We start from the raw sequence: 16,611 nt of genomic DNA on the forward strand, positions 1-16,611 counted from the left end.
CCCTTCTCCTACTAGGGAGCAAGAGGATCATTAAGACAATCTGCCCAGTATGTGGAAGAAGCAGCAATTGATGTAGGTACAGTTGCTTCTAAAGCTTCAGCCTTGACAGTAGTCGTTCGTTGAGCAATTTGGCTACGTACGTGGAAGGCAGATGCGGAATCCAAGAAAGAATTGGAAGCATTGCCTTTTGTGGGTAATATATTATTTGGAAAACCTTTATCGGATATCCTAGAATCAGAGGCTGAATCGAAAAAGGTCAGATTTCCGGCTACCTATAACCCTAAGTCCAAGGGTTTAAAATTTCGCTCTTTTCGTTGGCAAAGCAAAGCGAAAGCAAAAGAGGAGCCTAAACAACCCCAGTTTAAATCCAGGGGTAGGAAGCTGTGGGCTAGCAAAAATCCAGCTTCCAAACCTGAACAGAAACCCTCAGCCTGAAGAGACGGGCCTCCGCCTGGAGGATTCCAGGGTTGGGGGCCGACTCCTTCAATTTGCACACATATGGCAACAGTCAACAGCAGATGCCTGGGTGCAGAAGGTAGTATCTCAGGGGTATGGGTTCCCATTCAGGAGGCAGCCTCCTCAAAGATTTTTTTGCACCAGCCCGTCTCGTATAGAGTCGAAGGCCAATGCCCTGCAAGAAGCAGTCCAAAAATTACTGCAGTCAGGTGTGATTGTCCCAGTACCTCCATCACAAAAGGGACAGGGGTATTGCTCCAATCTATTTCTAATCCAGAAACCAAATGGGTCATATCGACCAATTCTAAGTCTGAAAATGTTGAACAAATACATATGGATCCCGAAGTTCCACATGGAGACGTTACGCTCCATAATGTTGGCTATGGAACCGGGAGATTACATGGTATCTCTGGATGTACGGGATGCTTACCTACATGTGCCTATAGCACTGTCACATCAGTGTTACCTCAGGTTTGCCCTCCTCCAGGAACATTTCCAGTTCCAAGCTCTGCCTTTCGGGCTAGCTACAGCACCAGCGTGTTTACCAAGAACATGGTGGTTATGGCAGCTTGTCTGCGCAAGCAGGGGATAAGAATATTCCCATACCTCGACGACCTGTTAATCTTAGCACAGTCGCAAGATTTACTGTTGAGCCATCTTCAACAGACGATAGTTTGTTTACAGAGACACGGGTGGCTCATAAATTGGGAGAAGTCGTCCCTGAATCCGTCACAGCGGATGGTTCATTTGGGGGCCATATTGGATTCAGACCTACAGAAAGTTCTCTTACCAGAGAAAAAGATAGTCAAGGTGCAGGTCATGGCTCAGGAAGCGTTGCAAGCCCAGACAATGTCAGTCCATGCAGCAATGCGACTGTTGGGTCTGATGGTATCAACCTTCGACATGGTGGAATATGCGCAATTCCACTCCAGACCATTGCAGCACCTTATTCTGACCAAATGGAATGGAAATCATCAGACGATAAAGAAACAGATGATAAAGATTCCAGTAAATGTAAAAAGGTCTCTAGCGTGGTGGCTACAGACAGACCATTTAAACAAGGGTAGACCCTTTTGGATAAAAGAGTGGCAAGTCCTGACAACAGATGCCAGCCTGCAAGGCTGGGGGGCGGTACTCGGAAGCCTATGGTTCCAGGGAAAGTGGACCACAAGGGAAAGTCGCCTGCCGATAAATCTGTTGGAGATAAGGGCCGTTTACTTGGCTCTAGTTCAGGCAAAGGACAATCTACAAGGAAGACCAGTCCAGATCCGCTCAGACAATGCGATGGCAGTAGCATACCTCAATCATCAAGGAAGAACTCACAGCAAGAGTCTGATGGAGGAAGTAACTCCCATTCTAAAATGGGCAGAACTCCATCTCCCGGCATTGTCAGCAGTATTTGTCCCGGGTGTACTAAATTGGGAAGCGGATTTTCTAAGTCGGCACACCATTCAGGAAACCGAATGGGCACTACACCCAGAAGTGTTTCAGACACTGGTGAACAGATGAGGTCTACCGGAGATGGACCTTATGGTGTCTTGTCTAAACAACAAAGTTCAGAGGTACGGATCGAGAACAAGGGACCCAGAAGCGGTCCTGGAAGACGCACTGTCAGTAGAATGGAGGTTTCAGCTGGCATATCTGTTCCCTCCAATATCTCTGTTACCCAGAGTAGTGAGAAAGATAAAGCAGGCAAAAGGAGCAATTATTCTAATAGCTCCAGCTTGGCCAAGAAGGCATTGGTACACAGATCTGTTGAGAATGTCCATGGAAGCACCGATACTGCTCCCTCAACGTCCAGATCTGCTAAAGAAGGGTCCTTGTTGTCACAGTCATCTGGATCGCCTGTCTTTGACGGCGTGGCTGTTGAAACCTCTATCTTAGAGGCTAAAGGTTTTTCGAAGCAAGTAATCCAAACTATGCTTAGAGCAAGAAAGCCTTCTTCGGCCCGTGTGTATCATAGAATATGGCAAGCCTATATTCATTGGTGTACTGGAAAAATTTTAAATCCGAGATTTTTTAAAGTAGCTAGGATTTTGGATTTCCTTCAGGCAGGATTGGATAAAGGGTTGAAAGCTGCTTCCTTGAGGGTTCAAGTCTCAGCGTTAACTGTATGGTTTCAGCAAAAGATTGCTGATTTACAGGATGTACGTACGTTTTTTCAAGGAGTAGTACATATTCAACCTCCATTTATTCCTCCTGCAGCTCCCTGGGATTTGAATTTAGTTCTTAAATTTCTCCAGGGTCCTCTGTTTGAACCACTTGAGAGAGCAGATCTTAAGTGGTTAACGGTTAAAGTTCTTTCTTTACTGGCAATGGCGTCAGCCAGAAGAGTGTCAGATTTGGGAGCATTATCATGTAAGTCTCCTTTCCTAAGTTTTTTTCCAGACAGAGCAGTTCTCAGAACGAGATCTAGCCATCTTCCAAAGGTGGTATCAAAGTTTCACCTGAATGAAGAAATTGTAGTCCCAGCTTTTCAGATATTGGGACTATCTGCGGGAGAAGCGTCGCTGGACGTGGTCCGGGCTTTAAGAATCTACATAGATCGTACTAGTGCCATCAGGAAAACATAGGAGAGGTTGGCCTGCTAGTAAACAGACGTAATATCAGAAGCTTATTCTCATGCAGATCTCCCTATTCCGGCTAATGTCTCTGCACACTCTACACGTAAGGTAGGTCCTTCTTGGGCAACACAACATGGTGTTTCTGCAGAACAGATATGTAGGGCAGCCACATGGTCTTCCATAAACACATTCATCAGACATTATGCCTTGGATACTTTTGCCTTTCATGACGCAGACTTCGGGCGAAAGGTCCTCCTGTGCAATCAGGAGCATCCCCACCAGTAAAATGGCTTTGGGAATCCCAATGTTATCCTGTGGATAATCCTGTGGACCCAGCCAGAGAAATATACGTTATGGTAAGAACTTACCGTTGATAACGTGATTTCTCTTATGTCCACAGGTATCCACAGGGATCCCACCCTGATGCATCTGATTTGAGGATCTAGACAATCACTAAACCTCTTCCTTCTTGTATGGAAGGGTGTGCATGTGTGTTCTTATCGCCTGTACAGGTCTCTACCTAATGTTCCTGCCTAAAATCGCTGTGGAAAGAACTGATCTGACTGAGTCAGTGGGCGGGACTATATAGTGGAGGCCCCAATGCATCCTGGGAGGCCAGAAAGCTCGTGACCATGTTGGTGCCATTTTCGCTGTCGCTCGACAATATCCCAATGTTATCCTGTGGATACCTGTGGACATAAGAGAAATCACGCTATCAACGGTAAGTTCTTACCATAACGTATATTTCAAACTGACTCACGGGTGGTCATTCTGAGTTGTTCGCTCGCTAGCTGCTTTTAGCAGCATTGCACATGCTAGGCCGCCGCCCTCTGGGAGTGTATCTTAGCTTAGCAGAATAGTGAACGAAAGATTAGCAGAATTGCTACTAAATAATTTCCTGCAGTTTCTGAGTAGCTCCAGACCTACTCCTAGATTGCGATCAGCTCGGTCCGTTTAGTTCCTGGTTTGACGTCACAAACACGCCCTGCGTTAAGCCAGCCACTCCCCCGTTTCTCCAGACACTCCCACGTTTTTCCCTGACACGCCTGCGTTTTTTAGCACACTCCCGGAAAACGCTCAGTTACCACCCAGAAACGCCCTTTTCCTGTCAATCATTCACCGATCAGCAGTGCGACTGAAAAGCGCCTCAAGAACACCAGCAAATCTACTAAGTTTTGTGTTAAATAACTTAGCGCATGTGCTCTGCGTACCATGCGCATGCGCATTTAGCAACAAATCGCAGCATAGCGAAAATCGGCAACGAGCGAACAACTCGGAATGACCACCACTGGCAGTTGGCGTGCCTCCCCTATTAGAATTTTGAAGTGAGCTGCCGCCCCACCCCTGGAGCCTCCCCTGCCAAAAGCCCTAAATCTACCAAAATCAAGTATTAGTGGCTTTGTTGGATCCAATGGAGCAATGTTTTTCATATGTGCATGTGTCTGAGTCACACTGAGCATGTGTAGTGATTTTTTAATGCGGCAGTATCACCAGAGAGGGCGCTGGTGAGCAGCATATTCTGTGTGGGACAGGAGGGATCTGCCCACACAGAGAAAAAAAGGAGTGTGGGAACACACCTAGGGGTAAATTTACTAAGATGGGAGTTCTATTTAAGATGGGATGTTGCCCATAACAACCAATCAGATTCTACTTCTCATTTATCTAGCACCTTCTAGATGATAGTACCTGGAATCTGATTGGTGGTGGCTATGGGCAACATCCCATCTTAAATAGAACTCCCATCTTAGTAAATTTACCCCCTAGAGCAGGCATTCCCAACCTCGGTCCTCAAGGCACACTAACAGTCCAGGTTTTAGTGATATCCATGCTTAAGCACAGGTGAAGTAATTAGCACCTCAGTTATTTTGATTTAACCATCTGTGCTAAAGCCTGGATATCACTAAAACCTGCACTGTTGGTGTGCCTTGAGGACCGAGGTTGGGAATACCTGCCCTAGAGGCTGCACTTTGCACAGAGCCCAGGTGAGGCTGGAGGACAGCCAGACAGTCCAAGTGGGGCAGCAGAGCAAGTCACTCTGGAAGGCTGCTGCAGTCGGAAGAGACTGCCTGTTGAGACAGAGCCCAGCTGGGGCTGCAGTTAAAGTCAAGCAGGCCAGGGGGCCAGGATTCATTCCTGCAGGGAGGCAGGGAGATCCCTAAACTTTGGAGCTGTGACAGCAAGCCAAGCTGGAGCCTGTGTTACTTTGCAAGGAAGCAGGGTATGAGATTGAGGGTAGCTGCGGCAGCCAAAGCCAAGCAAGGCTGAGAAGTGAGAAGCACAGAGGCCAGGCCAGGCTAGCTGCACCTATGAGAGAAAGGACTGGAAGGACACTAAGGGGCACATTTACTAAGGTGGAAGTTTTATAGAACTGGTGATGTTGCCTAGAGCAACCAATCAGATTCTATCTATTATCTTCTAGAAGCAGCTTGATAAGTGTTAAGTAGAATCTGATTGGTTGCTATGGGCAACATCACTAGTTCTAAAAAAAACTCCCACCTTAGTAAATTTACCCCTAAGAGACTGTTTACAGATTAGCTGCCCAAGGTTAGTCAGGGGCAAATAAATTAGTTAGTTCCCTGAATGGAGGCTAGGCATTTTATATTTTATGTTCATCTGTGTTGAATGCTGCCAGTAAAGCATTATTTTATCTACTGTATTCACAAGAAAAGTTGGCTGTGGATCCTGATTTAGCACTTAGACACTGCACCAGTGCACCCCTGTACCGAGTTAAAAACCTTCTATTATTACAGCACGTACAGGGCCGCAGCACAGATTTGGATGCATGGCAGGAGAAATTAAAGCGGTGTCCCTGGACAGTGACTGTTTGGTAACAGGTGGTGGCTGAAAGATGCGCGCAGAGATGTTAAATTTTCTGCACACAAAGATGCTAATCTGCTCACACAGGAGGCCGTGCTCAGACACAGGAACTGCACCTGCCATAGTTTTGAGGGTGCAAAAGATAGTGCCTCAAAAGAGCCACCAGACGGTAATGTAGCATCTTGGATGTATGGCTGTACACCAGAGGCGAAGGTGGCAAAAGACTCAGCTGCTATCTTGCCTGTGTCCAAGTCTGAATCAGTCCCTAATACAGATACAGATAGAGTAAATAGATGAATGAGCCTTGCAACCAGTGCATATCTGCAGTATAATGGGTGCAAGGCGTGTAGTGCACACGAGCCCCTGTGTCGAGGGGGCACACCCCGCCCACATTTCATTAATATTTACCACTCCAGAGTCCAGCACCAGCAGAGCTGCACAAGTCACAGGTATAATAGCACGGGTGCCATTTTTCAGGTGTTTTGCGCATGCTGCCACGCCATTTCCCCGAAGGCCTGTGCTTGCTCACTAGACTCCGGCAGAGCAATAGTGTCTACCAGTGATCCTAGTGCTCAGAGTCTACTGCACTGCTGGCTGGAGAGAAGGGGGCCCGGACGGAGCCTGTATACGGGCCCCCTTCTCTCTTATTACATCCCTGCTTGCAGCATATACACATTTCAGTATGGTGCTTTCTTTCATTCAGTTACAGAGATTAAACACTATATTGAAAAAATGTCTAATATTTTTTAGAGATGAGCGGGTTCGGTTCCTCGGGATCCGAATCCCCCCGAACTTCACCCATTTAACACGGTTCTGAGGCAGATTCGAATCTTCCCGCCTTGCTCGGTTAACCCGAGCGCGCCCGAACGTCATCATCCCGCTGTCGGATTCTCGCGAGATTCGTATTCTATATAAGGAGCCGTGCGTCGCCACCATTTTTCACTCGTGCATTGGAGATGATAGTGAGAGGACGTGGCTGGCGTTCTCTCAGTTTCTGTGTTCAGTGCGCTGCAAATATCTGTGCTCAGTGTGCTGCAAATATCTACGTTCTCTGCCTGAAAAACGCTCCTTATCTGTGCTAAGTGTGCTGCATATATCTGTGCTCACACTGCTTTATTATGGGGACTGGGGACCACCAGTATTATATAGGAGGACAGTGCAGTTTTGCTGACCAGTGACCACCAGTATTATACGTTCTCTGCCTGAAAAACATTCCATATCTGTGCTGCATTGTAGTATATAGTAGTAGGACAGTGCATAATTTGGCTGACCACCAGTATATAATATATAGCAGTACGGTACAGTAGGCCACTGCTCTACCTACCTCTGTGTTGTCAAGTATACTATCCATCCATACCTGTGGTGCATTTAAGTTGTGCGCAGTATATATATAGTAGTAGGACAGCGCATAATTTTGCCGACCACCAGTATATAATATATAGCAGTACGGTACAGTAGGCCACAGCTCTACCTACCTCTGTGTCGTCAAGTATACTATCCATCCATACCTGTGGTGCATTTAAGTTGTGCGCAGTATATATATAGTAGTAGGACAGTGTATAATTTTGCTGACCACCAGTATATAATATATAGCAGTACGGTACAGTAGGCCACTGCTCTACCTACCTCTGTGTCGTCAAGTAAACTATCCATCCATACCTGTGGTGCATTTAAGTTGTGCACAGTATATATATAGTAGTAGGACAGTGCATAATTTTGCTGACCACCAGTATATAATATATAGCAGTACGGTACAGTAGGCCACTGCTCTACCTACCTCTGTGTCGTCAAGTATACTATACATTCATACCTGTGGTGCATTTAAGTTATGCGCAGTATATATATAGTAGTAGGACAGTGCATAATTTTGCTGACCACCAGTATATAATATATAGCAGTACGGTACAGTAGGCCACTGCTCTACCTACCTCTGTGTCGTCAAGTATACTATCCATCCATACCTGTGGTGCATTTAAGTTGTGCACAGTATATATATAGTAGTAGGACAGTGCATAATTTTGCTGACCACCAGTATATAATATATAGCAGTACAGTACAGTAGGCCACTGCTCTACCTACCTCTGTGTCGTCAAGTATACTATCCATCCATACCTGTGGTGCATTTAAGTTGTGCGCAGTATATATAGTAGTAGGCCATTGCTATTGATATATTACTGGCATATAATTCCACACATTAAAAAATGGAGAGAAAAAAATGTGGAGGGTAAAATAGGGAAAGATCAAGATCCACTTCCACCTCGTGCTGAAGCTGCCGCCACTAGTCATGGCCGAGACGATGAAATGCCATCAACGTCATCTGCCAAGGCCGATGCCCAATGTCATAGCAGAGAGCATGTAAAATCCAAAAAACTAAAGTTCAGTAAAATGACCCAAAAATCTAAATTAAAAGCATCTGAGGAGTAGCGTAAACCTGCCAATATGCCATTTACGACACCGAGTGGCAAGGAACGGCTGAGGCCCTGGCCTATGTTCATGGCTAGTGGTTCAGCTTCACATGAGGATGGAAGCACTCATCCTCCCGCTAGAAAACTTAAAAGAGTTAAGCTGGCAAAAGCACAGCAAAGAACTGTGCGTTCTTCTAAATCACAAATCCCCATGGAGAGTCCAATTGTGTCGGTTGCGATGCCTGACCTTCCCAACACTGGATGGGAAGAGGTGGTTCCTTCCACCATTTGCACGCCCCCTGCAAGTGCTGGAAGGAGTACCCGCAGTCCAGTTCCTGATAGTCAAATTCAAGATTTCACTGTTGAAGTACACCAGGATGAGGATATTGGTGTTGCTGGCGCTGGGGAGGAAATTGACAAGGAGGATTCTGATGGTGAGGTGGTTTGTTTAAGTCAGGCACCCGGGTAGACACCTGTTGTCTGTGGGACAAATATGGCCATTGACATGCCTGGTCAAATTACAAAAAAAAATCACCTCTTCGGTGTGGAATTATTTCAACAGAAATGCGGACAACTGGTGTCAAGCCGTGTGTTGCCTTTATCAAGCTGTAATAAGTAGGGGTATGGACGTTAACCACCTCGGAACATCCTCCCTTATACGTCACCTGGAGCGCATTCATCAGAAGTCATTGACAAGTTCAAAAACTTTGGGTGACAGCGGAAGCAGTCCACTGCCAACTAAATCCCTTCCTCTTGTAACCAAGCTCCTGCAAACCACACCACCAACTCCCTCAGTGTCAGTTTCCTCCTAAGACAGGAACGCCAATAGTCCTGCAGGCCATTTCACTGGCAAGTCTGACGAGTCCTCTCCTGCCTGGGGTTCCTCCGATGCATCCTTGAGTGTAACGCCTACTGCTGCTGGTGCTGCTGTTGTTGCTGCTGGGAGTCAATCGTCATCCCAGAGGGGAAGTCGGAAGACCACTTGTACTACTTTCAGTAAGCAATTGACTGTCCAACAGTCCTTTGCGAGGAAGATGAAATATTACAGCAGTCATCCTGCTGCAAAGCGGATAACTCAGGCCTTGGCATCCTGGGTGGTGAAAAACGTGTTTCCGGTATCCACCGTTAATTCACAGGGAACTAGAGAATTGATTGAGGTACTGTGTCCCCGGTACCAAATACCATCTAGGGTCCATTTCTCTAGGCAGGCGATACCGAAAATGTACACAGACGTCAGAAAAAGAGTCACCAGTATCCTAAAAAATGCAGTTGTACCCAATGTCCACTTAACCACGGACATGTGGACAAGTGGAGCAGGGCAGACTCAGGACTATATGACTGTGACAGCCCACTGGGTACATGTATTGCCTCCCACAGCAAGAACAGCAGCGACGGCACCAGTAGCAACATCTCGCAAATGCCAACTCGTTCCTAGGCAGGCTATGCTTTGTATCACTGCTTTCCATAAGAGGCACACAGCTGACAACCTCTTACGGAAACTGAGGAACATCACCGCAGAATGGCTAACCCCAATTGGACTCTCCTGGGGATTTGTGACATCGAACAACGCCACCAATGTTGTGCGTGCATTACATGTGGGCAAATTCCAGCACGTCCCATGTTTTGCACATTGAATTTGGTGGTGCAGAATTTTTTTTAAAATGACAGGGGCGTGCAAGAGATGCTGTCGGTGGCCCGAAGAATTGCGGGCCACTTTCGGCATTCAGACACCACGTGCCGAAGACTGGAGCACCAGCAAACACTCCTGAACCTGCCCTGCCATCATCTGAAGCAAGAGGTGGTAACGAGGTGGAATTCAACCCTCTATATGCTTCAGAGGATGGAGGAGCAGCAAAAGGCCATTCAAGCCTATACAGCTACCTACGATATAGGCAAAGGAGGGGGAATGCACCTGACTCAAGCGCAGTGGAGAATGCTTTCAATGTTGTGCAAGGTTCTGCAACCCTTTGAACTTGCCACACGTGAAGTCAGTTCAGACACTGCCAGCCTGAGTCAGGTCATTCCCCTCATCAGGCTTTTGCAGAAGAAGCTGGAGAGATTGAAGGAGGAGCTAAAACAGAGCGATTCCGCTAGGCATGTGGTACTTGTGGATGGAGCCCTTAATTCGCTTAACCAGGATTCACGGGTGGTCAATCTGTTGAAATCAGAGCACTACATTTTGGCCACCGTGCTCGATCCTAGATTTAAAACCTACGTTGTATCTCTCTTTCCGGCAGACACAAGTCTGCAGAGGTTCAAAGACCTGCTGGTGAGAAAATTGTCACGTCAAGCGGAACGTGACCTGTCAACAGCTCCTCCTTCACATTCTCCCGCAACTGGGGCTGCGAGGAAAAGGCTAAGAATTTCGAGCCCACCCGCTGGCGATGATGCAGGGCAGTCTGGAGCGAGTGCTGACATCTGGTCCAGACTGAAGGACCTGCCAACGATTACTGACATGTCGTCTACTGTCACTGCATATGATTCTGTCACCATAGAAAGAATGGTGGAGGATTATATGAGTGACCGCATCCAAGTAGGCACGTCAGACAGTGCGTACGTATACTGGCAGGTAGAAGAGGCAATTTGGAGGCTCTTGCAGAAACTGGCTTTATTTTACCTAAGTTGCCCCCCCCCTCCAGTGTGTACTCCGAAAGAGTGTTTAGTGCAGCCTCTCACCTTGTCAGCAATCGGCGTACGAGGTTACTTCCAGAAAATGTGGAGAAGATGATGTTCAAATTAATTATAATCAATTCCTCCGTGGAGACATTCACCAGCAATTGCCTCCAGAAAGTACACAGGGACCTGAGATGGTGGATTCCAGTGGGGACGAATTAATAATCTGTGAGGAGGGGGATGTACACAGTAAAGGGGTGAGGAATCGGAGGATGAGGAGGAGGTGGACATCTTGCCTCTGTAGAGCCAGTTTGTGCAAGGAGAGATTGATTGCTTCTTTTTTAGTGGGGGCCCAAACCAACCAGTCATTTCAGCCACAGTCGTGTGGCAGACCCTGTCGCTGAAATGATGGGTTTGTTAAAGTGTGCATGTCCTGTTTATACAACATAAGGGTGGGTGGGAGGGCCCAAGGACAATTCCATCTTGCACCTCTTTTTTCTTTCATTTTTCTTTGTATCATGTGCTGTTTGGGGACTATTTTTTGAAGTGCCATCCTGTCTGACACTGCAGTGCCACTCCTAGATGGGCCAGGTGTTTGTGTCGGCCACTTGGGTCGCTTAGCTTAGTCACACAGCTACCTCATTGCACCTCTTTTTTTCTTTGCATCATGTGCTGTTTGGGGACTGTTTTTTTGAAGTGCCATCCTGTCTGACACTGCAGTGCCACTCCTAGATGGGCCAGGTGTTTGTGTCGGACACTTGGGTCGCTTAGCTTAGTCACACAGCTACCTCATTGCACCTCTTTTTTTCTTTGCATCATGTGCTGTTTGGGGACAATTTTTTAATCTGCCATCCTGTCTGACACTGCAATGCCACTCCTAGATGGGCCAGGTGTTTGTGTCGGCCACTTGGGTCGCTGAGCTTAGTCATCCAGCGACCTCGGTGCAAATTTTAGGACTAAAAATAATATTGTGACGTGTGAAGTGTTCAGAATAGACTGGAAATGAGTGGAAATTATGGTTATTGAGGTTAATAATACTATGGGATCAAAATGACCCCCAAATTCTATGATTTAAGCTGTTTTTGAGGGGTTTTTGTAAAAAAACACCCAAATCCAAAACACACCCGAATCCGACAAAAAAATTTCAGGGAGGTTTTGCCAAAACGCGTCCGAATCCAAAACACCGCCGCGGAACCGAATCCAAAACCAAAACACAAAACCCGAAAAATGTCCGGTGCACATCACTAATATTTTTGTATATGTTTCACATACAGTATAATCCATTGGTACAGTATTCTAACTATTATTAATGACCATTAAACCACCCCACCTCAGTGCCCATATGGTATGGGGGGGGGGGGGTCTGCCTGTGAATCTGAAATGTTATTAGAAATTCCCAAGTTTAGATAATAAACAATTCTGAGTATATTATAAGACTGAGGGACTTCCACCTAATGGCAGTCAGGAGCTCTTAGATTCTGTTTGCACAAGGTATAAGATTGCTATTATAATTACACTACTGTAGTTGGCATGTAGTAGAACGCAGCCAGCTGCGGCTCTCACAGGATCTCTTCTTTCCGGCATCCCTGCCTCGGTGATGCCGGCAATCCCAGCAGGCACCGCTGCTGCCACAGTTCCCGGGGGAGATCTCATGAGACCTGAGTGCTTCTATCTGTTTTACTTGGGGTCACGCCCCCCTAGGACCCAGCGTTCTAGGCTGCAGCCTAATCAGCCTATTGGTTAATCAGGCCCTGAGTAGAACCTTTGCCATAAGTGACTGTGATGAATTCTAAATCAATACAATACATAAACATCAGCTCCCAGCCACCATCAGAAACTCTTGTTTTAAAACTGATCTCTAGAATGATATATCTGGAAGGTGGCAGTAAGGATTCCGCAATCAATATCACATTTTATTAGAACTGAATGAGAAAACTGAATGTAATAAACATCTTTTGATAAGAGGTGGTGAAGACAAAATATTTTCATTACACTATGGGGTATATTCAATTGAGGTCGAAAACTGCCGTCTGTCGAAAAGACGGCAGTTTTCGTCTTTTTTTGGTCGAATCCAGATTCGACATATTCAATATTTTTCAAAATTTTTCTACAAGTCGATAAATTCGATTTGTCGAAAAGTACGTGGATCGGCGGTATAGCTGCCGATCCACGTGTTAATGTCGAAAACTGAGCCAAATCCGACAGGTTTTGGCCCCTTTTTCGACCATCTCAGTCCGACATCAAAATGATGTCGGACTGAGATGCGGACTCGGAGGAGGCGAGGGGGAGGGAGCCGCAGGGAGATGGGAGGACAGCCAGCAGGCACACAGGAGACATCAGCGCTACAGTAGCGCTGCAGCTGGATGTCACTCACCCGCCCGACCTCACGGCAGCTTCCACCCGGCTCCAGCACGCTGCTGAAGCCGGGTGGAAGCTGCCGTGAGGTCGGGCGGCTGAGTGACATCCTGCTGCAGCGCTACTGTAGCGTTGATGTCTCCTGTATGCCCGCCGGCTGTCCCCCCGCGGCTCGCCCCCCTCGCCTCCTCTGCGTCCCATCTTAAATTCGACTCAAATTAAGATGGGGATTGAATAGGGGTTGTCGGATCCATTCCGACAAATACATGTCGGAATGGATCCGACTTTAATTTAATATACCCCTACATGAGATGCATTTCATTTTTGCTACAAATAAATTAATCATAATTGCCAGTGTTCCCTGATTGTCAGGGAGATCCGCTGAAAAAGCAGCGATCTCCCTGACTCCCTGAAACAGCAGTAATCTCCCTGACTCCCGGAAGAGTCTAGTAACCTCCCTGATTGCACCTTAACCCCATTATATAGCTGTTATATTCTTAGGGGGAGGGGGGGGGGAGTAAATCAGAGATAAAGACATTCAAATGGGACCATCAGTGCTATTTCCCTGCATTGGTTATAAGGCACAGTGATTCCTATGACTACAGGCAGTTTCTCCTGGTCACTTTTATGGGACCTCTTGCACTGGGGCCCTCATTCCGAGTTGTTCGCTCGCTAGCTACTTTTTGCAGCATTGCACACGCTAAGCCGCCGCCTACTTGGAGTGAATCTTAGCTTTGCAGAATTGCGAACGAAACATTAGCAGAATTGCGAATAGAAATTTCTTAGCAGTTTCTGAGTAGCTCGAGACTTACTCCTACACTGCAATCAGTTCAGTCCTTTTCGTTCCTGGTTTGACGTCACAAACACACCCAGCGTTCGTCCAGACACTCCCCCATTTCTCCAGCCACTCCCGCGTTTTTCCCCGAAACGCCTGCGTTTTTCCGCACACTCCCATAAAACGGCCAGTTTCCGCCCAGAAACACCCACTTCCTGTCAATCACACTACGATCAGCAGAACGATGAAAAAACCTTGTAATGCCGTGAGTAAAATACCAAACTTTTGTGCTAATTTATTTGGCGCAGCCGCACTGCGAACATTGCGCATGCGCAGTTTGCAACTAATCGCACTGATGCGAAGAAAAAGAACGAGCGAACAACTCGGAATGAGGGCCTGGGTGCGGTCAGGATCACAGCATTCAGAATCCTGGTGCTCGGAATACCAATGCTGGATTCCTGACACTGCTCAGAATACCAATGCTGGGATCCAACATGGATTACAATGCTGCCGCAGATATCCTGAAAGACAAACTGCTACCACTCAGGAAAGGTAAGTCACAGGAGGGGAAGGTTAGTTTTAGGGTGCGGGGAGGGGCTAGGGTTGGGCTGCAGGAGAGGGAGCACAACAAAAATTAGAACAATATCACGGATGCGCAACAGCAGTGCAGACATTTCTAAGTGAGGCTCCTCCTACCTTCAGATTCAAACACAAAACACAATTCGAAAAATACCACTCAATCCAGCACTTGTTTGGGGATGGTTTTTTTTGGTGTTCTGATGTCTTTTTTCTCATGAGGTATTATTTCAATATTGTACCGAAAAGAGAAACAGATGGGCAGAACAGAGCGGGAAAACCATATTAAAAACACATATTTAATGATACTAAAATCCACAAATAAAGGACATAAAACATAGATTGCCAAATTTGCTAATGGGGCATTCACAATTGGATTGTATCCTGGATTGGGTTAGACAGTGGCTAATTACCGGCTTCAGGAGAGAACTGGCAATGGAGAGTTCTTAAAAGCACAATCAGTCCCAGATCCTCCTGGCTGCAGCAAGGAATTTCCTGGTCTCAGTTCACCTATTCAGGCCGGCAATGTTCGCTCCACGTCCCCATCCCCCAAGAGACATCCAATACTTTTAAAAACTGACCGTCGCCAGTTCTCACCAGTGGTCACCGTACCAAAGCTGGGATCCCAGCTGTTAGATGGCCAGCAGGGGGCTGAGCACAACCAAGCCCCTTGCAGGCTCGCTGCGCTTGCCACGCAGCGAGCTTGGTGGCTCGCTGTTCTCGCTGTGTCATGGACACCCATGAGTGGGAATAGTCCCTGTTGGTCGGCATGTCGACTGGAGGAATATTCAGAGTTTGGTATCCCGGTGTCGGTGCATCCCATCAAATACAATACAAAATACTTGTAAGAGTATATTGGGGGAATTTTTATTCTCTGCAATGAAATTGCAGTTGGGTGAAGTTGAGTCTCAGGCTGCATTGGAGTCTGAGGCAATAGACGTTAAGCTGGATGGACTTGAGTATATTCTTCTCTAGAACTAGATTCACGGGTACTCTGTATCAGAGTAAACTTAGTGGGCTGGACGGTACTCAATGCAGCCTAGATCTGGAAGCTGTAGACTCAGTGGAGCAGCAACTAGGCTTTGGTTTGGTGCTGAATGCTGTGGGAGCAGTGGAACTCCAGCTAATCTCTGGACCGACATCTGTGACTCTGGACGCTGTGGTAGCAATGTAACGATACTGTAGCTTGGCACTGAGCTGGAACTGGGGATTCTAGATGCTGTAGTTACCGCTGACCTTGGCTGAACACCGGACTAATACCAGTGGTAGTGGGCGCTGTTATATTAAGACTGCAGCTGAACCTGAATGAATCTGGGCTTAACCTGTACCGGAGGGAATCCAGGCTTGAGCTGAAACAGAATGGATCCGGGCTTGAGCTGTCCCAGGATGGATTCAGGCTTGAGATGAACCAGAATGGACCCGGGCTTGAGCTCAACCAGAATGGATACGGGCTTGAGCTTAATCAGAATGGATATGGGCTTGTGGTGAACTGAACTGGACTGGATCCAGCTCTGGTCTTGAGCTGAACCAGTCTGAATTCGGGCTTAAACTGAACTGGACTGGATCTGAACTTGAACGGAATCGACTGGACCCAGGCTTAAACTGAATGGTAGTGGATACGGCCTTGAGCTGTTCCGGAGTGGATCTAGAGATGAACTTACTGGAAATGACAATGTAGCTTAGGAGGTGACTGCAGTGGTATGTACTAGAAACTGAATGTAGAACTGTGGAACTCAGGTATAACCAGACATAGTAGGAAAAGTGTTAGATTTTATAATATAGCGGAGTCTAGAAGGAGCTGGAATGATTGCAGGGTACTGGTAGTTGGAGACCATGCTGCTGGGCACTGATAAAAAGGCTGGAAGTAGAGTTGATGTGCCCGCAAAACCATAAACTTGCTGGCTGGTGATTCAGGGGTCAGCTGCACAACAGGAATACAGGATCTCCACTGTAGATTGGAAATGCACTGCAGCAGCACTTGCCAGAAGATCTGTGATGAACACTGCAATCAGGATCCTGCTTCCTGGAGACATAGGTGAATTCTCTGGTA

This window comes from Pseudophryne corroboree, chromosome 7 (assembly GCF_028390025.1).
Source record: "Pseudophryne corroboree isolate aPseCor3 chromosome 7, aPseCor3.hap2, whole genome shotgun sequence".
In the NCBI taxonomy this organism is placed as follows: domain Eukaryota; kingdom Metazoa; phylum Chordata; class Amphibia; order Anura; family Myobatrachidae; genus Pseudophryne; species Pseudophryne corroboree.